This window comes from Scatophagus argus, chromosome 23 (genome assembly GCF_020382885.2).
Source record: "Scatophagus argus isolate fScaArg1 chromosome 23, fScaArg1.pri, whole genome shotgun sequence".
Classification (NCBI taxonomy): domain Eukaryota; kingdom Metazoa; phylum Chordata; class Actinopteri; family Scatophagidae; genus Scatophagus; species Scatophagus argus.
The window spans coordinates 7,969,244-7,997,012 of NC_058515.1; the positions used below are offsets into that span (position 1 = coordinate 7,969,244).

A 27,769-nucleotide genomic window follows, 5' to 3' on the forward strand; every position below is an offset into this window, starting at 1 on the left:
TGGATCACTTAAGTCACTCTGACTCTTTTTCTTTTTTTTTTTGCCCCCCTCCTTCTCTTCCTCCTCCTACCACCACTTCACTGTCTTTAATGAAGACTTTTTCCAACTGCCATGTGCCCCCATTCTCCAAGCTTCGCTCCCCTCAGTTGCTGAGTGCTGTCCTAATTCCATTCTGATAGGAGAGGGGAAGAGGCTCATTAAAAATGGCTTTGCTGATTGTGTTGCTGTTTTTCTATTTCTTTTTTCTTTTCTAGAGGCACATGTGTGAGTGTGTGTGTTGTCTGGTCAGGATATGCTATACGGGGCATTGTTATGTAGAATATTTCACTGCAATGCTTTGCACCCACATTTTACATCGTATTTAATGAGAAAGGAGGACACATGCCTGAGAAAACAAGCATGTCGCCGCTTAGGCCGGATTGGCAGTGGTGGACATGTCAGGTCTTGAGCAGGGTGAGAATATCTGTGGTCATTACTCTAAAGAACAGCTGGAGGGAGATGAACCACAGCAGTTCTATAATACATTGCTTTGCTGTTCTTTCCTGAAGGCAAGTGTCTTCTAACAACCCAGTCACAACCAAACTAAGCACCTTTTTCATGGTAGAGAAGATTCTTTTCCCACATGCTGGAGGAAAGAAGCGTTGGCCGTTGAACAAAGCGAAGCACGTTCTGAGATTGCTTGACTGTTAACACAACAGTCATCGGGGACTTTGAGTCAAGTCTGCAGATGAATCGATGTCTTAAAGGAATAGATCGACATTTTTGGAAATTCACTTTTAGACGGGTGCTCTTTCTGAGAGTTAATGTGAGAAGATCTATACCTCCCTCATGTCTGTGCATTAAATATGAAGCTCGAGCTACCAGGAGATTAGCAGAAAATCTGGAGGTGGGAGAAACAGTTTGCCTGGTTCTGTTCAGAGTATAAAAGTCTCCCTACCAGCACCTCTAAAGCTCATATTGTACCTGATTTATTAAATCTGTACACAAACTGAAATATAAAATCAACAAATTGTAATTTTACCAGAAAGATTGCTAGAACTTTTGTCTCTGGTTGTAAGGGATTCATGAGGTTGGGTTGCCAAGCAACCACTGTAGACTATTGAGTAGTTAAGAGCATTAATCTCCCTCTAAACTATTTATTTTTATATTTTTAGTTTCTGTATGGGTTAAGCAAATCTAATACGACGAGAGAGAGAGTGAATATGCCTTCATAATCCCACACACAAAAGCATCCAAATCCTCCATTTTCACATATTTTTATTTTCTAACAACACTTGTGCTTTAATTAGACTCTTTAAAATTAGTAAACAGTCACATCTCTGTCCTCTAAAGTTGTGTTATTTCTGTGTAGATTGATGAAACCTTGTTGAAAATAGATTTAAATACCACAGCAGCAGGGAAATATCAGCATTTAAAAGTCCCAAACAGTTATTCTGCATGAACCATGGAGTCAAAGCACAGGCTGTGAATCCCCACGTTTGTGATATGAGATATGCTGAAGCTTTTAACAGATGCAGAAGACAATGAAAAGATTGTTCCTTGTGAAACCTCAAAGTAATGCAGTACAGATGCAGAACAGATACAGACAAGGTGACAGGATGTGGGAAGAAAATTGATTATGCAAACGGGAAAGTGGTGATGTCTCATTACACGTAAGGTGAGCTCTTCATCAGTCCAACTGTACCTGAAACCCCATGGAAGAAAGAGTGAAATAATGTACAATCTCAGCTCTGTACAGTCGTGGCTTCAATGTGTTTTAAACAACCACACTTGATCTGAGGGAGCCCTGTGTTTATCTAAAACCATCTGTTTTTTGCGAGCCTGTGACAGAAATAATTTCTGCTGTGATCGCTGACATTTTGTAATTGCCAATTTAGAGAGTCACTGTCTATGAACAAAATGACATGCAGAGCTGTAACCAACACTGGCATGGTGACCAAATTTGAGAAAACATGCAAAATAGAGGCCTAAATGTTTTTACCAACCATGAAACGCCATCATTTAGGTCAATTCAAAATCAGAATCACTGATAATGCACACGTAAAAGAAAACTACGTCCAAACCTGACCAACAGGCATATGTGCACACATCTTAAATCTAACCTGATACAAGATCCACGCGCTGCTCCCTGAAGGATTCATACGAGATCCTTTAGAAACACCGTTGAGCTATTTTCCCTACATGCGTCAAGATTTATGAAAGGCTGACTTTAACACACAAAGAGTGTCTCCAAATCTCGCACATGACAGAACTACGATGATAGCGTGGTGGTTAGTGTGGTGTTATTAAACCCTGCAATTTATCTGCACAGTTACATGGAGGTAATATGATGTAATTCAGCAGCATAAGATTCCCCACTGAGATGTACCGTTCTCCCACTGTGCTCAGACACAATGACAAACCCTTTCACAGTATACATAAATTACATCAGGATAAAGATAGAAGATTGACTCCACAATGACTTGAAAAATCACCTTTGTGAGACTGTTTGTCTGTCGCAGAGTCCCATAAAGTCCCATAAAACAGTGACAAAAATCTTCAGCTATTTGGTCAAACAAAACCTGAAATTTGAATCAATTAGGCATGAAGATTGTAGTCATTTTAAAAATTAAAAAAACAATACAAACAACAAAATTAACCTTTTTTTCCAAAGATGCTGTCTTAAATACCTTATTCACAGTTCTAATCTGTATCAATAACTTTTCTCCCACGTGAGATGCACCAGCATTATACTCTTACACCTAAGGGCTCTGTAGCACAGATGTAATTTCACACATATTACTGCTGGGGACAGGCATCGCTTCATGCAATCAGTAGGCCATGAGATGCGTACATCTGTTTTAATGTATAAAGGATTTATACCTGCACCGACGCATGCAATTTTGTTTCATGAATGCACAGACACAGATGTCCCACCACATATAATACTGTGCTATCTGTGCATGTTACTACAGCGTAAATGTGCCAAAACACACACGTGGTTAATTGGAGTGGCCGTTTCAGATATTCATTTGCCTGTTTTAGATATATCTGTCATTTTATTGCTAAAATAAGCATCCTTTTGTTCATAAAAAAAATGATTCAGTTGAGCATTTAAAGCTTCGCATCAATAAATTAAAGTGGAAAAGTGAGAGGAAAGTCGGACACATGGGAATTGTCTTTTCATTGTTGAATTGTCTTAGTCTGAATGTGTCTCACTCTCACGCTCTGAAGATGACTGCTTCCTTTTTTTTCCTGTCTTTTTTCTTGTCCTCGCTGTGCGCGCAATGCTGCCAATTAGCTAATGGTGGACAGTGAGGTGAACATGCAACGCATTTGCTTCAAACTTAATTCCTCACATTTGCAATTCAAGGCTGAAAAGAAAGTGGGAAAGCACTTAACAAGTCCAGAGCGTATGCATGATTACGGCCCAGCAGGTGACAGTGACATTGGCATAGCAGAGAAGTCTACTTGTACATACCATAACGCTTACAAAGCCATGTGTGCAAACATTTCAAAGCCAATTTGAATTTAGCTGCACTGACTGTAAATCTGAGTCGGCGTAAAAGGCAGCCTATGGCGGGGTGTGTTTGAATTCACTCGTGCAGTGCCCGCTCAAAATGACAAGCTGACTGCTTGACCTGCGGGATTGCTGCTTTGCAGCTTTCTTTTAGAACTCAGATTAAATGACACCTCATTAAGTATAACAGCGCTGTTGAGAGAGGGAGTTGATCCCAGCCTCTATTCACATGGCTCTGGGTTTAACGTAGCCTTAGGCTGCAATTTCTTTTTCATCAATTGATTGATTAGATTTTTTTTTTTCCATTAGTCGATCAATTTCCTAATTATTCTAAACTTTCTCTATTACTTTATAGAACAATCGATTAACCTTAAATACATATCAAAAATTTCTTATCATCTCAGTATTTTAGTCAGTCATCTAATTTGCACATTACCGCACTGTTATGATAATAATGACAATCATAGAAACTATTCTTTCATACGTCTGATCGTAAAATTACTGGATCCCTCAGTTGACTGCTGTGGCACATATTCATTTAAACACTCTATTTCTTAACAAAGTGGAGCAAAATGGGGAATCGCAGTTTTCACTTTAGTACTAAAACCTAAAACAGCTGTGGCATGGATTTCTTTAACCCCTGAATCAATATACAATTTATAGGTTGAAATTTCTTAATTGGACGATAGCCAGTTATCTGAAATTTTCCATTACCAGGCCAATAAATGTCATGCACCCCGAGTCCTCAGCAATACATTTGTCAAGTGCAAAGAAAAATGGATGGACACTTCTGGAAATACTGAGATGCTTTGTGTTCAGATGATGGAATCATTTATTGCTTTAACGTTTTTGTAAAAACACGCTTATCCACGCATATGTATTTATCTGTTCACAATGCATGCAAAACACAAACAACCTTCAAAATCTGTATTTTCCATCACAATTATAATCACTGTTATGTCGTTCTGCAAAGTTGTGCGAAGGCTCCATTAAGAATGTGTTTGCATTCATGGTGTGGTCTGAAGGGGTTACAGGGTGACTGAGGTTGTGCAGTGATGAAGTGCTCAGAATGCACAGAGCATTATATACACATCAAACCTTCCCCAGCAGCATTTTGCTTCATAGCCACTGTCATGCCCAGTCCACAGATTTATCGAAGACCCTTAATAAAACTGTTGCATTTGATTTGCTGAGTGGGAATGATCAGGGTGATAAATAAAGCAACTAGTAGACTACAGCTGTGGTGTACACTGTGATTGTAGTAGTAACGGTGCAAGTTTGTGTGGGGATGGTGGCAAATGGAACCTGCAGAGTGAGCTGCGTTCTTATTGCCTGGATGGGAGCCCTAGTTAACAGCGGTAATGTATTCTCTGGCATCAAAGGCTCAAAGTTGAGAGTTTTAAAGGAGCTCGTCACTATTGATTTTGCACCAAGAGTAGCTCCTCAGGTTCATTATATGGGAGCTCTCAGCCCTTACTGTAGGCAGCAGGGCCATTGCAAAAAGAACAGGGAGCTTGCGGTGAGCATTCCTTTGTTGTTTAGAGCAAATAAAAAAAATTGTTTCAGTCATTCGCTGCTTTGCATACGCTGGCTATAAAAATATAAGCTATGGCTAATGAATACTATCCAACTCACTCCTGGTCCCTCAGGCTTTTTCACAATTAATACACCTTCTAATTGAGCACAGAAAAATGGGACCATTTGCTAAGGTATAAAACAAAACAAAACAAAAGAGCTAAGATTATAATAATTGCTGAGGTTTGCTCAGTTTTCTGTTTTTCTTTCTTTTTTTCTTCAAAATTGTCAGAATAGCTAAAAATCATGCATTTTCATGTGTTTTGCTTGGGTGCAGTTTGTGCTGTGTACATGAAGTGTCAAATTCGCTTGTGAGGCTGTGCTTTGGTTGATTCATTTAGGATGAAACTGCTTAAGAATTATGCATATTCATTTAGTTATTTTAGGTTGTTTTGGTCCACTTCTCACAGTGGGAGGATACAAAACTATGGAGAAGTGTGTACAAATATTAATTATGTGTTTTAGTTATACTGGTTGCCTTACGTATCAAACTTACAGATAATTAATCCAAACATCAGACATATCTAAATTGCACAGCACAGCTCACAATGTGCTTGAGCAGATGGCCAATTGTTTATGGTGGACTTGGAGAGTATTAGACAGGCAAAAGTGTAAACATCAGTGTGGGCAATCAATATCTCATTAGGGTGTCTGCTTTAGTTCATGTTTTGTCGCTTTGCATTCTCCTCACACACTTTATCGAATCTGTAACTACAGCCATTTGGTAGGAAGGGCAATGCAGTACATGGCAGGAGATACAGGAAAATGGACCTGCGCTGATATCCGCGTGCTCTCTGCACACTTGCTCTGAGTCCATCACCCTGTGATATAATCAGCGGTTTGAAAAACATCCAAGCAGCACAACTGGTACACACTCCTGAATTTCTAGCAATGCCATCATCCTTTTTAGCATATTTTTAGACGGAGGGAATCGGGGACACAAGATAGCTGGTGGTGCTGGTACACTAGCAGATAATGCAGGATGAGCCTGAGGCAAAGGAGGGCTGGAAAAACTCCTCTTGTCGCTTTAGATAAGGGTAAGGAAATAGGACCAGTTGCTGAGGGACCAGCTAAGTGCTTGTCACTGTCCCTTTAGCTTTCCAACAACAGGCTGCTATAGTGCATGTGGACAGGCAGATGCCCATCTCGCCACAATCAGTTGTGTATGGAGTTCATTCCCAAATGTGAAGCTGGATAGCAATGTCGATGAAAGTGGATCTAAAGTTTGCAAGTGAATTGGACTGCTGCTGTCACACTTGGAAATTTTGTCTCACGTAAGTGGAAAGGCGAAATTGTGGTTATCGAGAGTGTCAATCAACCAGACTCAAGCCCATATGCCTGCAGGCCTTTGGTCTAGTGAAGTGTCCTTGAGCGGTGCAATCAGTAACCTCCTACAGTGACCAATAAAGAATTATGTTACATTATTTTAAAGAGGCCCTCCATTGAAGTACACAAGAACTAAGGGTTGGGTACCAAAGTCGGTACATCTAAGAGGACTGTCAAAAGTACATCTCTACTACAAACTACTACTGACTTGCGTTCCTCGCAGCAGCCACAGCTAACATTAGCATGCTTTGCATCCAGCGCTGTGCTCTTTTGTGTAGAGTTGAACCCACATCTTTAAGTGAGGCATTGGCAGCTTCAGCTACATTGACATGCAATTAGTTAGTTAGTTGGATAAGTTGTTGTAGATAAAGAATGACATTAGCATCTTTACTGGTGTTGGCCAATTCTCAGCCACTGACTGCGTCTTAAACTCCTTTATTAAGTGAAATTTTATGAAACTTTTAGTATGTCCAAAACTAACAAATAGTATGTGAATTGCATATTATTTATGGGGAAACAATAGAGTATGCTGGCATTGTGGCAGTGAAAAGAACAACATACCAGACAGATAATGTTGGTGTTTCTTCTTTTCTTCTAAGGAAATATGATATATTATAATTCTTCTTTTTCTGATAAGGCAGACTTGATGTTGCCGAGGTGTAGTGCTGCCCTCTACTGTTTATTATCCATAAGTATTGCTCACAGAAATCGTTGTCTTGACACCTCTTGAATAAGCTAACTGAGAAATTGCTGAGAAATGTAAATACTTCTGAACTTCTGATCGCATCCTAAAGATGCATTTCTGTTCTTTTATTGTGTTGATTATTGATTTTGCTTGCTGGTGTGTTGTGTTGTTGTTTTTAGAGATGTGTATCAGAAAGTTGCTCAGAGGGCTGTCTTTGTGAGAATGTGTTGTGGAATACTTAAAAAGGAAGTGATGCTCATGCCCAGCCATGCTCGACTGGTTCTGTCTTCAAAGACATGAAGGCTAGTCTTCTTTACCCTATGGCAAAGACATGGCCTGGGTCAAACAGTGCTGGCATAACTGTTAGTATGTAAGTAAAGAATCATATCTATTCTAATTACCGCTATTTAAATCCGTAGTGATTACAGCACATTTCATTATTCAATTTAGCATGTGTGATCCCATCACATCCCATTCATTTTAACTGCTGTAATAATCTTCCCAGAGGAGATTTTGTTTCATGATGTGAATGCTTCATGCTATTGTGAAATGGACTGAGGGGGTTTTACCAAGTATCAAAAAAAAAAAATTCATTAGGAAATAAGTAGTGAAATAGCAGCAGGTGAAATTGCACTGAGTGGGTTTAACCTTGTGGGACATTAAAGGTTTTAGAGGGAGGGGAACTTCATTACTAACAGACCTGACCCACTATTCTTCTGCGAGGCCTTGCTTGGGATATTTTTTCTGTGTAAAGTCAGCTTGATTGACAAATAACTGCGGACACATAGGCATGTGCAAGCACACAAACAATCCGCCCACCCATCCTCTTTCATCGGAAGGTCAGCTGTTATCCAAAATGTGTTTATTTTGAGGGTAATTGCATCAGATTGAACAGTGAAATACTGTCACCTCCTGTCGGTCCCTTGGAAGATTAGCACCAAGGCCATCAGTGGGATCGATCGATGTGCAGGCCACTGCCTGTTGAGGGATGGGAAGGTCAATGGCTGCGATATTACTCATGTTCGGGGAGATCTGGTGTCAGGGGCTTTAATTTTGAAGAGGCTAAATAATAGGGATAGTTTATGGACCAGAATTGGGTAGATAGACATCACTGATAAAAGGACACAAGCACAAGAGATTAAGAGCTGGAAAAGCGACTGCCAACCTTAGAAACATTTTGAACTCTGCAACAAGACAGTGATTAAATTCTCTGAGACATCTCAGTATCCACTATCCATTATGCACTGATATATTCATAAGCAGGTGTACATGATCCTCAGCTACCAGCTCACACAGAATTGGCCCTACCTCCTCAGTCCTTTCAAGCTGCACACATTTTTGTTTCCTTCTTTGCAGTTTTTTTTTTTTAATGCTGAGCACATCCTCTGGCAGACTCAGATCATCACAGAGAAGGAGCTGACTAATCTCAATCCTTAAATTTATTCATGTTCAATAAAAGCTATTCATCAGCTTAAATCCGCCTGTAGTTCAAACTAAATTTGAACCACCTGGGAGAAATTTAAATGACTCCAAGGCAGTGTGGTTAAGCAGCTGAGATTGAAGGAGTGCGAAAGGAGGAGGGGAGGGCGGGGGCCAGCAGGAGAATGAAAAGTGTTGTCGCCCCCCACCCCTGAGAGAGTACATCTGTGAGCACAACTGTGTGTGCTGATCAAGGCTTAGCTATTGTCCAGTCACTGTAAACAGTATTCAAGTTGAGCTGTCTTTGACTTGCCATGCACATTGATTATTGACTGGTTCGAGTGATGTGAGTGGGTGTGTGGCTGTGAACAGAAAGAGGACAGGAAAGGAGACAAACAAAAAGGTTCACTGAAATGGCACATTAAAGTAGAGGAATAGCTCTTTAGTGAGCTAGGGCTGAATGATTAATTATTCTTATATTGAAAGATAGCAATTTTCAAATGTTAAGAGCACCAGTTTACTCACTTATTTTATAACAGTGTGTTAACCAGCCAAATTTTGGGCTGGAGACTTGATTTTATTGGCTTTGACAACTGTTGCGTGCAGATTCATTGCAAATTAACAATAGCTCTGTGAGGCGCAATACATAAATAAACAAATAATAATAATAAAAAAAAAACAAACAAACCTTGACTGAGTTAAAGGGGCTCAGTAGTTTTTCTTCCAAACAAAAAGCTATATTTATATTCAGTATTACTCATCAAAGTACAGTGCATGTGTATCCTTGAGATCTAACAAGCGGGGTGAATGCGTTTCCTTCCATATGAACTATTTGCAAGTCCAGTGATGAGAATTTGTTTAACCAACCACATGATTTACATCCATCCTTTTACTAGCTTGCAGTCTTTTAATTCATTGCCTTTGCTGGCACGTCTTGCCAAAGACTCCAGATGTAAAAAAGTGGCATACTGTGAATTACAGAGATTTACCCGGCAGTAAAATGTTTAATCAGCATTGTGTGAAGGAGCTTGAAAGTAAGGGACATTCATTTATATGCAAAAGCCCCACATGCCGTTTTTAAAGTTAGCTTAAGTAGCTACAGTGCGGAGCTGTCAACAGTAGCGTTGAGTGTCGTCAGTCTGATTTCAACTGACTTAACAGCAGTTCATCATTCCTTACGTAACTGGAACTTATGTCACTTATGTAATGTCTCATGCTGAACTGATCATTCTATACATGTTGAAACAAGATAAGTGTGTTATGATGCTTCGTACCACAAATACAGACCCATACTTTAATTAACGGGAAATACATGAATAAATTTGAGACACAATCGTGATATTGGACAGAATAGCCACAATTAGACATTTTTTGCACAGCATTCAGCCCCGTGTAGAGCAAAAATCAAGAAGGAGAGACAGAGAAAGACTGAAAGCATGAAGGCTCACTCTGGAGACAGTGCCATGTCTGCTGTGCAGTGGACCGTGAGACTGCACTCTCCACCTCAGTCACACCCCGCTGTTCTTCTCAGGTAAACACACAAACCAAACCCAACAGATGAAATAAGAAAACACACACACACACACATACACACAAATGCTCACAACCCCTTACACAGACAAAAAAATTAAACCTTGCACCTTTCACACTGTAGTTTAGAGCCTGAACAGAGACCTTTTTGCTGATATGGGGAAGAAAACATATCAGGAAGTTTATTTCTTTGTTGTAGAGTCCAGGTTTGTCCAGAAGTTCTCTGCTAAGTGGTTTGCGGTTGAAATATATTATCTGTTGGTAGCTTTTAGAGGTTCATCAAATGAGCCCGGTTTCAACTGCAGTAATTACTTCTTACATCTGTGGCTTGACCTCACCACCTTCAACTTGCACAGCCAGTTGGGCTCCTCTGACTCTTTGTCTCTTCTTGTCCCTCACTGTCTGCATCACTTCTTGTATTGCAGGCAAATGGGAAATCAGAAACATCAATTATTTCAGTAAACAAGTTTGGCCATGTAGAACATTCAATTATACATTAAACATTAATAGCTGGGACTTATTTCACACATCCATTAGATTGTGTCAAACATGGATACTCAATCTTATTAATAGAGCTTGAGTGACTTGAGTGGGTTATTTCTTAAACAGGAATTTAATCAGGGAATAGTAATGGTGTGATTGGGTGGCATTTTGTTATCGAGAAGCCTTGTCTGAGAAATATTGCACAAAGATTTTAAGTATGTAATGGACAAAAGAAAATCAACCAGGGAAGGTAAGAAAAGGGGCAAGAAGTGGAGAAAAATGTAAGACAGACTGAGACAAGGAAGGAGAGTACGAGGGTAAGCACTAGGAATGGGAGAGAATACTGCACAGTGAGCACACACCTTTTAAAGTGAGTATTGGATGAAGGCTAGTAAGCCCAATTTCTCTGAATAATACACCTCTGAGACTCTCCAGTTAGATCTTCACGAGCCTTAGAAATACAGTGCAGGGACTCAACACCCAGCGGTGGTTAAGCAAAGGCACAAAATTAACACTTGGAAGTCTTGTTTGCTTTAGCCCGGCCCTCTGTGTTAACACAGTTAATAAGGGATATTGGCTTTGATTAAAATTGTTTAGCATAATTCATTTATCGTTAATTCAAATTTTGTCACTGGTAATCACACTTGACTGGACATTAAAAAAAGGGAAAAAAAACGCAGGAGATAAATAAATATCTGACGAGTCATTTATATGGAGGTAAAACCAGGCAGATAATATTCTGTTGGAAAGTACACCAGAGATGTAATTAGAATAAATTATACCGTTGTAGTACACAAATACAGAACGTGGAGCCTCTTTGTGACAATGCATCTTAATTAAACAAATGGAGAACATAAACAACATATGGCATATGGCTATCAATAACAAGACTATATAAAGAATCTAGAGCCATGTTAGCACCTCTGAGAGACTGTTCCTGGCTGCTAAACACTCATGTCAAAATGCTGACATTTTCAATGCAACTCTGATATGCTCATGTTTATCAGGTATAATGTTTACTATGTTCACCATCTTAGTTTGTTAAGTTAATCACACTTGCTAATTAACACTCAACAACTGCTGTCAGTAGTTTTACGGGCATTTGATCATAAACATCGTGTCTCGTGAATGTGTGTACCAGATGCCATTGCAGCGAATCCAATATTTGTCATGACATTTCAGCCAAACTAAAAATTTGCAGCTCATATCAAATATCGCCACTCAGTCACCAAAATCATTAGGGTTCATTCCCTGGGGGCAACGTCTCTATGCAATTACTAGGCACACTGTACTGTAATTCTCAAGATATTTATAATACCTCATTTTGGGGACAGAGTAAAAGTTATAAGAGCACCAATCCTCTGGGGATCATGAATGTCTGTAAAAGCGTCAAGTCATCGTTGAGATTCATCCTCAGCCATCCTCTCAGCCACTAGCATGGCTAAAAACCAGCTAAAATCAATTCAGATACCTTGTGGGTAAAAGGCAAACAAGCTCCAGCCAAACTGGATGATTCTCAAAAAAATCTGTTATGAAGGTTGAATGAACTACACACAAACCACCACCACGAACTCCACATCATTATTTTCCACTTTACTGCATAAGGGACAGATTACCACCTGCATTGGCACTCAGCAGTGATGCCGGATGTAAATTGTGTGCTGTAGGAATGTGATTGTTTGAGCTACTGGACTGAAAAGGGTAACCGCAATGAAAAAATGCAAAACTAACAAAGGACAAAGCTTATCTATTATCACTACATTTAGTTGAAAGATACAATTACTTTTAATTTCTCAAATTAATTATATTTCATTGTACTGAATATTAACAGAGTACAATAACATATATTTAATTTAAGCTCAAATTAATTAATTGTACTGTGTTAATATTTAGTAAGTGTATCTAAGTGGTTGAGAATGTAAGCACCAGTTTCATCTTAAGATGATACAGTCAGTAAACTGTCACAGACTGCCTGTCCAGTTTCAGCACCTGTCCTGTTTTCACATGTCCCTATGGCACTTTATTTGCTTGAAAAGCCACAGGAGTGTGGTGTGAAATACAAGAGAAAATGATATTGACTGAGAACAGGCTCTTACTTTGACCATGCCGATCGATCACATAGATCAGACAAGCCCAGGCATGATGCCCAGCACTTGGGGAGGGGAGGGTGGGGGCTAGTGTTGACTCCCGTCTCTTCTGAGCCTGCTGTTACCGATTTCAACAATGTCAGGTATTTTTATATGTAGAACTAAGTGTATATCGCAAAATCAAGTTTACTTTCATTTATTCAAAACAATTTATGTGTCATTTTTTGAGTGACACAGAACGTTTGTTTTCAACAGTCAATTTATTATTAGTTATTTTTTATGCTTGAAATTTTGAAGAAACACAAGAGTGTTTCACCTCTATTCCTCTGTCACCTTTTTTTTTATCTATTACAAATAAACACAAGTTAACTCATCAGCCAGTGTTAAACTCATCCATACCGAAAAGAGTGACACAAATGAATTAGCCACTTGTCCCCATGACAAAATCTTGACAACAGTGTTGGACGACCACATCACTACCACACAACAACAACACATCTGCAGAGGTTCTGCAATCCTGAAAGGCAAATTCAACAGCTTATCTAGGAAACTCATGGAGATGCGAAATGGGGTAAGCATGTTTGCACTGTTGGAAGGGTGCAGAAGTCATCATCTTACAGGAGGCATTAAAAAAAAAAAAAGTCGCTTTTCCCTTTTTCACTCCAACCGCCACTGCAGCAGCAACAAGGGGATGCAATGTGCAAAGAGGCAGGAGACCAGCATTTTCTCAAGCTGAAAGGTTGTTAATTAGTGTTCATCACACGTTCAGGGGGCGTCATTCGTAATTCTAAATTTAAAGATGTTGCCTTCGCTTTTCTTGAGGAGGTGTGAGAAAAGTATTTTTCCAACAACAAAAGTGGGAGAAGTTCTTTCAGTATGTTGTGCCATGCCTCTATATGTTCTGCCAGGCTTTCTATGTATAATGTATTATTCATTGTGTCACTGGTTAGTTTGTCTTCTACCCACAGCATATTTTACACCTCCTGTTTTTTGGGTTTTTTTGTTGTTGTTGTTTTTGTGACAGCTGTAATATTTGCTTTTTGTCTCACTACTGCTTTTTGACACAATTGCACCTATCACATAGTTTCAAATCACCGTGGTGAGTGGTGTGTGAAGTGTATGAGTAGATCACACAATGACCTAACAACCCTACAGCAAGACGTCATTGCCACATGAGTCCTGTAACCTCTTTTAGGATATTAATGTGGAAATTGAAAAATAGAGAGGACATTTTATGGCACCTCCTAGACAAACATTAAATTCAGTGGTGAGAGTTATTGGTTTGGGCTTTGGTTCCTGCCTGTGCCCCTACAAACTTTGCTAATCACTAACTCTGTGATTTAGTAGTCGATGGCATCACCTCAACGCAATGGACACCACTGTTGGTTGGACAGAGACACATGGACATTTGGTTTCCAACCTTTTGTGCCCACAAATAAAATTATGGCTCTAAACCAAAGGAATGGTGGTGGAGAGTTGGCTCCCTACAGAAACAGCTGGCCCTTGTCTCAGGCATCACATTAGATGATGTCACTGATCTGACACAAATCGTGTGTGTGGCTATCTGCTTGCAGTCCAACCATCAGATCCAGTTGCCTCCAGCAACACGTCACTTCTGTGTCTACTGATTGTTCCACAGCTCAGGGCCAGTGTCTTTCTTATTATATAACACAGTAAATGCTTTGCATGAGGAGTAGTTTAATGGACACTTTCCAACAGTATGCCTAATAATGCAGTGGTGCATGCATGAACTAATAAAACCACTAACAATATAACCATGGACCATCATTTGAAAAGATTTTGGTCCTGTGTCCACCCCATTTGATAAGAACGATGCTTTTAGATGTTTTATTATGAAACGTGCATGAAATCCATGGTCAAAATAGTCCTGCATTCTGTCATTGTGTTACTTATGGATGGGATTACAGTGAAAATAAATGAGTCCCCTTTTAGATGTGGACCCCGTTGAACCCCATCAAGAGCCCCACATTAAAAACCATTATGTTAATGCACAGAAAATACAAGTCAAAGCCTTCCTGAGGCAGCACTGAACAAGTGCATCAAGCCTGGAGCCATGCTACCAATTCTGTAAGGCTGTACTTTGAGCTAAATGCTAACATCAGCACGCTGACTCGCTCATAATGACAATGCTAACACATTGGTATTTAGCAGGTATAAGTTTTATCATATTTACCATTAAACTTACACACAAACTACAGAAAGTTTGACCTGATAATGACATGAGAGTGAAATGCATGATCTATCTATCTATCTATATGTGTAATCTATCATATCTAACACTTCTGTGGTACTTTAGGTGAAGACTGGGTAACATCCAAATAAGCTAAGAAAATTGTTTTGCTAATTTTGCTAAATTTGCCAAAACACAAAACGATGCTTGATACAGCATCACAAAGCTGTTGAGTTTCTTTACCCATTGGCCCACTTTCCACCAAATTTAATTCAAATCTGTTAATTTGATTTCAAGATACAAGCAAGCAAACAGACAAACAGGCAAACCAAACTGTACTGACAACAAAACCTTGATCTAATAACAGGCAATTTATGACCTCTACCACAAAAGGAGCATACAAGGACTACTGAACTGTTCAAATTTTGAAGATGCATTATGTGCAGGAGTAATTTAAATAAACCTTTATGTGAAAACAAACAAAGCAGAAAAACCTTACAGAAGTGTGTTTTTTTCTGAACAGAACAACTTCAGAAGAATTCCATTACAAAGGCAAGTATTGATTGCACATTCTTGAGACTGATAGCCATTCCTTGTCTTCTCCAGTCTCTGACAGAATCCCACCCACGCTTCTGTCCTTTAACAAAACAAAATCCACGATGTTTCTAATAAAGATGAACAAGACAGGAAATTCGACTAGCAATCCCTCTGAAATTGAAGTGGAGACATCATATGTCTTTTTTTAATAGTTTCCTTTTTAATCTTAATAGAATGCTCTGTTGTGCATCGTTGAAAGTGTACACCATTGGAAGTGTCTGAAAATTCAAATGAGTGCGGAGATTTTGTTTCAGAACCAGAGAGCAGACCAAAAGGTTTAAAGGAAACAACTGGCCTTGGAAAACAGCCCTAGGAACCCCTCTGTGATATTGTGGTCATTTTGTATTATGTGGCTGTAAAGACCTTAGCCTACTTAACTCCCGGGTAATAACATGTCTTTTTAATAATCAGTCTCCAATTCTAATCTCTAAACAAACAGTAATCTCCAGTGAAGTCAAGCAGCTGCTTCCACTGGCGGCGTTAAACGGTCCTATGCCGCATTTTGTTGCAGGATCATCTGGGTTCTTTCCATTTCCCCGTTCCTGTTTCTTCTGGCAGTGTTGCACTTGGTACTAGCACAGACCTTGGCTGGCAGTCGGGTGTACAGCCTGGGCTTGTGTGAGCTCAACCCTGACTGTCCCTCACACACCCCGGGGCTTTGTGAAAAATGAGACCATGGAGAATGAGATAATAACATTATGGAATGGGAGTGTGTGGATATGCGGCAGACTTGTGTGCACGGGAATGTGTGTGTGTGCATTTAACTCGTGCATGCATAGTCTGTGCGGAACATAATTGTGTCCGCTGATGTGTAAAAACTATCAATCAGGTTCACTTAATGTTGTGTCATTATGGGTAAATTAAAATTCCTCAGTGATCGATAGGGTATCGGCTGTCATATTATGCATGTGCATAATGATTCATCCTTTTTAACTCATTTCATTCCCGGTTTATTCTGGATATTAAGTTTTTGTTTGTGTGTCCAATGGGAAGCTGTGAGATGGGCAGATTCTTGAGTGTTTTTGAAAGCATGGCCAGATTATATAATGAAAATGAGTTTACTGTTCACACCTGAATTAGCTTTGTCTGTTGTCAGACAGCCTGATAGGGCAGTGAATGGTTCCCCTTGGACTGCTATCTGTGATTCTGTTCATTCACACGTGCCAGAGCTGTCAAAGGTCTCCTTCTACACCCAGGGCAGATAATTGTCATGAATCAGTGCAAATTAAATGTGTTATGACAAAATACTGGCATGAGGACAGAGCAGACAACACAAAGCATGGAATGCATTCACAACAGTAACTGTTTAGTTGAAAACTTTAAAGCCAGTGAATGCACTGTACTAATTTTAAGATCCAGCCTATGCATTTCAGCAACAATCATTCAAACATTATAAGTCACTTATTCCTTTTATGCTTCAATAGCAGCAATCAGTTCGAAATGCAAATCCTCATTTTTGGGGTTTTGCAGCCCCTACTTTATAATTTCTAACGCAGCAACATATAATTTATGTGAGACTTAAGCGTTGCCTGTCACAGCAGTGTGATTTTATTTTCAAAACCTCAATTTTGTGCCAAATCGTGAAGTGTCAACTTGCCTTCATTTCATACAGTTTCCCAAGAGCCTAATAATGATGTGTTTGAAAATCCTCCTGGCTTTATTACAAAGTGCTATTCATTTGAGTGAGGTAGGCACGGAGACTGAAAGTGAAAGAGTGTACTGCTGAGTGTGTGTGCAAGTGTGTGTGTGTGTATTTCTTTATTTTATTTTTCTTTCTTTGTTTGTATCTATGGGTTCTGTGTAATTGTGCGCACCACACAGGCACAGAGTAAGTGTGTTAGTGGAACTGAGTGAGGCGGACAATAATAGACAGATAATCTCTACCTGCCGTTCAGTCTATACACTTTCTTGTAAGTGCTTCCCTATTTCTTATTAGGAGTTAAGCATGAGAGGAATTAGCGACACAGAGTGAAAGCTATGCCAGCTTTAATAATATTGCTGATCCAATTTAACAAGACTGGATTATGTTAATATAATCATAATGCACCCAACTCAACATAGCCTCACTGAAAGTCTGCCTTGTAAATTACCTGTTCTAGCTCAGTAATTAATGTGGTTCAGAGAACAATGACACTATTTTGCCAAAAGAGACACTGATATACTTCGTCATCTCTTTGGAGATGAAATCTGCAAGTTCGAAGCTTTTTACATTTTACAGTTGCAATGGCGAAAGTGACTTTGCTGATTTCATGAGATGCATTTGTGCAAATCTGTGTGCTTAGATGGCTAAATGTATATTGCCTCCCTGACAGGATATTGTTGATGATGTCTGTTACGAATGTGAAAGCTTATTCACTATTGAACAAACTGTTCAGCACTGTGAGGTGTGCATTTGTGCACCTGGCACCTGAGATTGTGCGAGTGGAGCTCATCACATACAAATCCACTGGAAAATATCTAGCAACCAAAATGAAGAGAGAATTATACTGATGCCAAAGCAAAATAATAAAAGAAGTGAGAGATGTTGGTATGTGTGGGGTGTAATGCTGCAGTGACATACAGCATGTAGCAGCAACAACAAACACCAAATTAAATTTGTGTGTTTGATGTTTTGAATAAGTCTTGTAACCTAGAAACTACCATATACACTGGAGCCAAACATCTTGTCACTGTTGTGGACATTGTTTTTTTTTTTTTTTTTTTTAAGTTTCAAAGTACAATTTGTAATACATGTTCTGCAAGAGAAACGTCCGCAACTTTTAACACCCTCAGGTGTGCATAAACAGCAGGTGATTAACTAATTATTTAACCAAAGAAAAACTAAAGTTATAAGTTATCTTATTAGTATTGGCCATGAGAAGTAGGTGATTATGGATTATCCCTTGTAATATTTGTCCGATGTATCTTTGCATAACTAAAAAGTGACAGGACATTTCCCGCACAGTCACAAAAGTTGGATTTTCATTGAATGCAAAATGTGGAATGATTCAATATGGATGTAGCCCGAGTAATAAACAATAAAATACACTATACAGACAAAAGTATCATTACACCAACAGGGACTTTAATGACATTGCATTGTAAAGACAGCTTTGCAGCTATAACAACTTATGCTTTTCTGGGAAGGCTTTCCACAACATTTTGGGTGTTTCTGTGGGAATTTTTGCCCATTCATGCAGTAGAGCATTTGTGAGGTCAGGCACTGATGTTGGACCAAAAGCTCTGGCTCACAATCTCCATTCCAGTTCAACCCAAAGGTGCTGGATGGGGTTGAGGTCAGGGCTCTTTGTGGGCCAGTCAAGTTCATCCACACCAAACTCATCCAACCTTGTATTTATGGACCTTGCTTTCTGCACTGGGGTACAGTCATAGAAAAGATTCTTCCCCAAACTGCCTACTTATCTCCCAACACAAAGTTGGAAGCATAGCATTGTCCAAAATGTCTTGGTATGCTGAAGCATTAATATCTCCCTTCACTGGAAGTGGGGGGCCAAGACCAAAGGCTGTAAAACAGACCCATACCACACCTTAATTCCAAAATAAAGAGGTATGTCCTAATACTTTTGTCTATATAATGTATGTAGTACTGAGCAATTTGTAACTTTGCTATGAATAGTGATCAGATTGCAGCCCTATTTGTTGTAAACACAGCAGTTCATTAGCCTACCCGTGTGCCTTAAGCTTCCCTCCAAACCACTGACACTGTTCTGGGCTTATCTCCAAAGGGTAAACCTTTAACATGGCCTGTGGTCACTCGAGGCCCAGGGCATAACATAAATCCTGTGGTAATTTCCTTTTTTGACCTCCAGGAATGTCATTTGACATGTCAAAGCAGAACAGAACAGCCAGGCTCAAATTTCCCTTCAGGATTCAGACCTTAATATGTAACATGGGACAGTTGAGGACACATCCTCTCCTGTATTTACAAACAAGGTTTGTCCGTATGGCGGGCCACAAAGGACTAATTAGCACAAGTTTCTATTTTAGTGTCTGTCAAGACAACAAAAGTATTGTACTGGGACATGGAGGAGCAGCTTTCTGTGTACATAGAGCTCTGCAGGGTGCAGTCTTTACAGATCCATGCTTGTCTACCCCTAACTGTGGTGCAGGGATGCTTGCTGCACTGTTAAAGGTAATTAAAAATAAGAAACAATTTAATACAACAGGCTACTTTTTTATTCCTATTCCTATATTAATATCCTCTCCCTTTATATGTTGATGAATGCCTTATTCTGGGGCAAAATATGAACAATACCAGCACTGAATAGTGCTGTACTGTGACAGCACATGTTCTTGTCCTTGATGAAATGTTACTAAACTGCCTCTTTTGAAGAGCAGTTTGGTGCTTAAATTACCAATTTAAAGGTTTTCAACCCTATCTGAATGTAAATTTTGTAGCATGGAGGAAAACAGTGGCAGTCTGAGACTTTAAAATCAGGTCAGTTCAGTTTTTCAAAGAACAGAAGACTTTTACACTTGGGTTCAGCTGGGGGATGATTTTTTTTTTATGGCTCGTCTACACAGGTGGCGTTTCAGTCACATTTTTTTTTCATAGGGTCCACGTCATGTGCATCTGACTAAACAGATGGTTTTTATTCTAATCAGCACAGCTGTCCACACAGACTGTGTAATTGGTAATGTTTTACTCGTGCTTCATGAGTGTAACTGAAGCATAATTTTAGACTTCAAGTCTATTTCCTCCTGTTTCCTGTGTGCAAATACAGTGAGTGTGTGAGTGTGGAGTCTGAGCTCTGCTAAAACACAGGTGACCTGTACTGTGCCTTTACACATTCTATGTAGATACCGAACATTGAAAGTGATCTGCTGCGACCGAGGCTGGATCACCAACTAAAAAAGAGGGCAAGTGACCCTTACTAAAGTATAATGTCTTGGTCAGCTCCTCTTGAGACCCTGCCTTGAAGGATGACCTTTTGTCAAAGTCTTTAGTTTTGTCTATATTGTGTTGATGTGGTGCAAAGTTGTGTGGAAAAAATAAAAAAAAAATGCGCTTCAACAAATTACCACAGATGTTAGCTAGCAAAGGAGTAGTGGTTATTCTTTATGAGTACAGGCGTATAATGCACCCGCCATGCGCACTCTGCTGTGTGGATTGTACCTGACAGGGGCTGTCGTGACAAAGTGCAGACAAAATACACAGAAGACAGTGCATAGACAATGTGGCTCATTAACGTCCCCTGGATCCCACCAGTAGGTTGATCCTACTAGTTCAAACCTAAAATTTTCATTCAGTGAGAATCCTCAGCTTCAAGCCATGACAAAGATGAACTATTTTGAATACAAAGTTAAGTGTAATAATCTGAAGATACTTCATATGGAACATGTCTTTGCCTGAGATAAGAGACTTTGGCAATCAATGACAAAGTGACAATAACATGATAATGATAATAATAATAATCATCATCATCTGTCAGAATTTCATGCTGTGATATAGATGTACAGTATACATCTGAGCTGGATATGAACACAGCCTGCCTTTGCTTAGACACCCACGAAACATGCCACTCCATTACTAACATCCAGTCTGTATTGCGGCAGTGCCAAACCGGCAGATGGGTTGGCCACCCAACGACCTCTGACATTCAACCTTCAGAGAAGCAAGGCCATGGATTCTGTCCATTGGTCTTCATCATCCTCAAATGTTCTGCCAAAATGGATGCAGGATGCTTGAGCCAACATAGGCCAGATGCTGCCTCAAAGGAGAACATATGATTTCAGCTGATATCCCAATAGATTTACTTGGTTATACAACAAATTTTAGGCTTGACACTGTAAACAGTTTGGGGCCTTAAAAACAGCAGGATGTTGGTAGCATCTTGAGTGTAGATGAAAGAAACAGTATTGCACACAGTGAGGGGAATTTTATCTCACAGTTTTACATGTGCAATGTTGCTACTAGGTAAGGTTTATTGCAAGCGGACTGGACAAAAGACTCAACTGTGCTGGAGAAGTTTGTTCTTGAAGCAAATTTTCTCTCCCACATGAGATAACAAGGTGATGCAGGATCAAGTAAATTCCATGAATGTTTCTCTACCAAGTTTTGTTATGTCTGCCTTTGTTCATTTAATGGCTAGATCCCAATATGTAATAGAAAGTTGTATTTTTGTAGAGCCGGTTAATTAACGCAGCTTATTAGAGAGAAAGCAACATCTGAACAACAACAGAAAAAGGAAGGCTAGAGGGGTATGTGTGAGATGCATGCCGTGCCTTATCAGAGGTTTCATACATGAATTGAAACTTGGCATAAAAGGGGATGTCAAAACTGAAAGCAAAGGGAGCGAAAGAAAAAACAATGACTAAAATAAGAGCAAATGAAGCCAGTGTTATGAAATTGCCCCAGCTTGAGGCAAGATGTCATAAGTCCTGAGGACTGAAGATAGTACAGTCTTTATATTTTAAGCAGGGACACCGACGGTCATGATACATTTAGTCCAGTGTCTTAATGAGAGCAACATACCAATATGTAACAATCTGCATGTGCTCTAGGACTTCTGCTGCTTCTGTGTACTTCCCAATCCACACAAGAGGTGAATGTAATTTTCATAGTGTGTTTGATTTGTGTTCAACACCATGCTGTCATGTTGGTCTGTGGAAGACTGTGGGGCTTGCTCAAGCAAACAAGGTTTTGATTGACATTCAGCTTAATGTAGGAATGCAACACATGGAGGATCTGGTAAACACACTTTCCCTCCAGTGTTGGAATTGAGTGCCTTACCGGGGTGGTTAGTTCAGTATGGCAATGGAGGTTGTTATTAGTGGGAGAGAGAGGAAAAACAACACTTTCTAGACACAGACACAGTTGCTGAGATGCCGCTGTGATTTTTTTCTATGTGTTTTTATGTGTTTTTTTTTTCTATTTTATTTTGTTTTATCGTGCCCAGAAACAACCATGTTTAACTCTAAAGATGTCCTTAAACCAGAAAAAGAAAACCAACAAAGAAAAAAAAAAGAATGAAAGAAATAAATGAGAAAAGAACAGGTAGATAGGCTGGTAGCTAGATCGATAAGTAGATAGAGTTAGGGCAGCTGCAGAGCTTTGAAAATACACAAAGCAGATCAAACATGAAGCACAAGATCTCAAATTGAATGCCCACTGCCCCTGAACGCACACACACACACACACTTTGTCCTGTGAAGTGAGTATCTGACGCTTGGCTGCAAAACCACTCAGAACAGGAAGGCAGGGAAAGAGAGAAAGGACACCTTAATGTGCCTTCACCATATGCCGTTAGCTACTGATGGATGCTGCTATCCCCAGGCACTGGAGCAACTTGTCGTGTTTCCTGGTGACTCTGCCGCCGCTGATAAAGTTAAAGAAAAGCCATCTGTTCACAACAGCAGCCCAGCTTCACTTGCAGGGATATGGGCATTCAAGTGTACAGGAATTTCTGCAGTCTGTAAATTGCTGTTGCATGCCATCCTGTATGTCAATAGTATGGACAGTAACGTGTAATCATCTGCCATGATGAGCGATTATTATGAAAATATCAAAAAAAGTGCCTGTCAAAAATAAAGGGCAGGGAGCAACAGGCTCGGCTGACATAATAAAGCAGATTTCTCAGATGTAGCTATAAAAATGAGCACTTGGTGAATCTGTCACTCAAGTCTAATTACTGTAAAATGTATGCAAAGCCACGCTAACAAGCTATCAGTCATATTTCTTATTAACGACTTACCCAGCAGTAGTTGGTCATTTTTAAAAAAAAAAAAAAAAATAGGGGGAAAAAAAATCAACATACAGCAACTTTAAGCTCCCTCAAGAGCTTTTGATAATGCCAGGAGGCTTTTGACACATGCTTGAGAAACTCACCATTAGCGAAATGGCCCGTAACACAGAGGGCACAGCTAAAAGAAAGAAAGCGCTACACATTAAGACCCACCACATGAACAGGCTATAGTTGTTCTCTAATGGTTTGGGGTTATGACTGCTCACTTGCTCTCGATACAAGCATTCCTATGAGGGCTGTGAACTCGAGATCATTGCTATAAAACGTATTCTTTTACATACACCTTTGGCTTATGTATTCTCTCTTTTAAGCATTAGGAGAACAACAATTCTATACACAAAACAAAATTATGAATAATGCACATAATCATCAAAAAAAACCATATGGTTTTAATTAAGGGTTTGTCCTTGGCATTTTGAAAAAGTATATAACAGCATTTTCCAGGGTATGAGAAACCCAGATGGAGGCTTGAAAGTGTTGTATTGTCCATGAATAGCATTGTTCTTGTCCTCTGAGAGATGAATAAACCAAAAGCATTTCAGAAGAAACCACTCCTGAGTATTACAAAGCTACCAGAGCTTTGGATACTGTCCGGGCTGGCCTTCTATAATTTTTTACCAAACACAGATCTACTTTTAGACTTCAACAGCGTAATGGTATTTGCTTAACTAAGCAGCCAGCAATCACTCACTTCTCTGCCAGTGTCGTATCACAGTGATCAAGTGTGGCTCAGTTCCTGTCTGAGAGGAGGGCTGCCAGACATAATGCAATAATAACTGGTGCACAGCTTGTCTAAAAGAACCGAGGTCCTATTTCACTGCTGACGATACTGGGATGAACTCTTTGTGCTCTTTCTCTCTCATTCTCCCTCTCCTTACTAGCTCTGAGCCCTTGAGCTTCCAAGAGTATAATGAGCCAATTGTAATTCCTCGCCTATAGCTTTGTATTGAGGAGAGTATGAGGCAAAAAAGAAAATACCTAACATTTTTATTCCAAGTCAAAAGAATGGGCTTCAAGGACTATCTTAAGGCAGAGGCATGCTTTTGACTTCGAATATATTCTGTGACAGGACAGACACAACTGCCTGTACCAAAATTTAAGAGCAAGATAAGAGATAAGAGAAACTTTTCAGAGGGAGGTATCTGAAAATGCCCACACAAGTATAAAATATAAATTCAGATCGTTATCTCTTTCCTCACATCGGCAGCACAACAGAATTGCTGTGCTAATTGAGTTTAGTGTTAATTAATAGTTACTGAATGCATGACCATAGGCATCAAATTCGAGTTAAAGCACTTACTGCCTGCGTCTACAATGGCCACTGCTATCATATGATAAACATCTTTCAAGAATCAATTATCAAGACGTTATTTAATGCTTTCACTGTAACAAGTGGCTTTAATGCAATGTGAAATGCTGACCTTGAAAGAAGGTAAATGCATCAAGTAGATGTGATATGTTAAAAATCTAACAGCTTTTAGTCTCGACAAAGAGCACTCCTCTTATCAGACATGGTGGACGTGAACCTGTGCTGCTCCCCTACAGATGCCTAGTGTGATGTTTGACAGATTTCTCCCTCTCCAGCTAGGCTCACAGTAAATGTCCATCTGGCAGCTTCCCATGGGTACTTATTATTCTCAGCTAGCCAGGGGTTTTCTGTTTCCGAGCAGTCAGCCAGTGCCTGCCTCAAAGAGTTGAGAGTCGGACCAGAACTGCTTGCAGATGCTCTGCCGGGTAGCCAAACTGTGCTAGTGTAGTGGCATGGCACTGGGTTTTCAATTACACAATGAGGTGGCAGTCTCCCAAAACTGTCCAAGTAAGGAATCAAGTGCATTGAGAACAAATCACCAGCTAAGTAACAGTAACATTAAGATATGCCAGTTTTCTGTTTTGGAGATGAGATGATTGATTTTCCCCTTGTGAACAGATGCTTAGAGCCGTGGGTGGCACTGAAAGGTCCTGCTGTCCTGGTTTGAGGCCCTGCTAAGGTGGATTCAATCATGCAGTTGACCTCTATCACACTCCTGCAGCCCTACGGAGTGTCTCTAGAAACAAAACATATGATGCTACACTCATCTTGACATTCAACAGCTAGTCTCGTTTTCACACTGGGTTTTTGGTTTTTTTTTTGTTTTTTTTTAACCAGAATTCAGTTGTTCCTCACTTCGCTAAGCCTGTTGGTCTGCTGTCAGCCTTGTTTACTGTTGATACAATCTGGGGTTTGCATGCGTCATCCTTACGTAATTGCCACCATTTTGACATATTGAGTTGGAGAGCTACGTGAGTGCAACTGAAGAAAGCATGGTCACTGTAGGACAGAAGTTAAAAATCCATGCAGGTATGGATAGGTATGGATCATGTTCTGACTGCCCAGCCGTATACTGCAGTTATGCTGATCTCAGATCAACTCAATTTGTTTAACTCAGATGCACCTTCTTGGAATATAGCTGGGTTGGAAAACGGCGTTCGTGTTACCAAATTTTTCGGCAAACCAAAAACGGTTCTTGAGCCTGCGCATGAAGAGGGACACCGGAGTGTAAAGTAATGTGCCCATGATACAAGTGTCAAGTGACAAAAGATTAGAAAGTCCCTGAGAGAGGTTTGTTAAAGTTAGTCCCTAAGAACAGCACATCAAAGGCTATGACACTGTCAGCGTTCACAGCACCAGAGGCTTCGTATTGACGTGGAGTTGGGGACAGCGGAAGGGATGAGGGATGAGATATTTCCACACACTCACCACAGTGTGGAAACAGACGCCATCCGTGCTGTGCTCGTTTAAGTCAACACTGCCGGCGTGTTCTTTGAACAATCTGGGCCATTTGATTCTCATTTGAATAAAATTCAAATTGAAGGCACAGAGCACACAATCCGCTCACCAGAAAAAGCCACCGTTGTGTATTCTCACGCACACATGTGGGAAAATGGGATGGGCGAGGATTGCAGAGAATTGCGTACCTTACTGAGCAAACAGCAGCATCTTGGTGCTGCTTCATCCCCCCCCCACCCTCCCATATTACTCTCTTCCACATTTATGCATTCGCATCAGTCCCAAGGACACATGACAACTCAAACATGACTCTCACTCTAGAGAACAGTACTATGAAAAATGAAATGAGTCTTACCTATTGCGGAATAGTTGGTCACATCTGTAAGCAGGTCATTGGGGAAAAAGAGGGAGCAGGGGAAGGTGGGAAATAAGAGGAAGAGAAAGAGAGAAAAGAGACGTCAGCAAATTACAATGTACAGCAAGCTAAACTTCAATGGAGGCTGAGGCTGTCACTCGCTCCCCTGAAAAATGATGGTGACCCATCATTGCACTGACAGGGGGTTAAGAATAGTCCCTGTCAGAAGGGGCATCATTTATTAATCGATGGACATGAAACGTCTGAGATTGTCTCCCCAGAGGATCTAAAGTTTGCACAACTTGCATTAATATTTGTCAGTGTTTCAAGATTTTGAAGACGGAGGCCGAGAAGATGTAAGCAGAAACTGAATCTTTTACCGACAAGTCTTTTTTTCCCACTAGCGTAACATAACCACAGTGTGCTCACACACACACACACACACACACACACACACACACATACACCAAGGTGTTCCCCTCTCTCCATATGTCTCTGAGGTAATTTAGTAGCTCTCAGATATCTCTCACCCAGTGTGCTTCGACCTTTGCTACATTTCCCCAAGCTTGTTAGTTTGACAGCCCATGTCCAAGTTTCCAATGGCACAGTAAAACGACAGTCCCACAAAGGCCTTAGGGTGGCCCTGGCACAAACAGTGAATCAGGGTGGTAAAAAAAAAATAAATAAATAAAAATAAAGCAACATTTAGCCACGTTTTCACTGAGCCACTACTACCTGACATTCATATCTCCAAAGATTTATAGAAAGGGATGTTATAAGACCTGCGTTCTCTTCCACTTACCTGTATCAACTCTCTAGTAGCCTGAGAAATATATACTGGGTTTCCATTACAGTGCATTTTTTTTTTTTTTTTTTTACAATTAAAGTGGTCCCTCTACGAATGTACCCTCCTAAAGTACAGTTTTGCTTTCTTGTAAATGTGCTATAAAACAAGGAAATGGAGGGAACTGACTATAACTGGGTGTAGTGTGAGGGAAATACTAGACTCAGGGGCTAATTCAGAGTTGCCATTGCTTACAGTGCAGTCTAGTTGTGTTGCTAAGCAGAATTTCTCAGTAATCTGATTTTTCACTGAAGATGTCTATCCCCCCCCGCATTCATTTACATTTTTGGTACGTGTGCAACAAATCCCAAGGGGGATCAACGACGGGGGAATGTGATTACAATATCTGTTTTGCTCGTGAGAACAAATCTATTTCCAGGAAGAGAGAGGGAAAGTCTGGGGTTCACTCATTACCATTCTGACACACACTCGCACTCAGTGCTACTGTTGTTGCTAAACAGAGTGCTCAGCTGAGGACCTTGAAGCTTCATACCAGGAAAATTGGACCCAGGGGAAGGGGTGGCAGGGACTGATGTCAGACTTCAAGAGGGGGCTAGAAACACCTGGGGTTTCAATGACATTAGCATCAGTGTTTTGTAGTGTGAGAGTGAGAGGTACTTGAATATTTCCTTATATTCTCTACATCTGAGTAAAGTCTTGATGCCA

The 27,769-nt window shown here is 40.1% G+C and overlaps 1 protein-coding gene across 31 annotated transcripts in view; it reads right to left on the reverse strand.

Annotated features, from left to right (window-relative positions):
- The window catches only part of LOC124054897 (receptor-type tyrosine-protein phosphatase delta-like), a 339,738-nt gene that overhangs the window by 219,476 nt on the left and 92,493 nt on the right, over window positions 1-27,769 (reverse strand). For 30 of the 31 annotated variants that reach the window (XM_046381378.1, XM_046381409.1, XM_046381400.1 and 27 more), the window contains exon 4: window positions 26,260-26,283. The exons of the other annotated variant lie outside the window; for it this stretch is intronic. The gene's annotated coding sequence lies outside the window, so the exon portion shown is untranslated. The remainder of the gene's footprint in view (window positions 1-26,259; window positions 26,284-27,769) is intronic. 31 annotated transcript variants of the gene reach the window in all.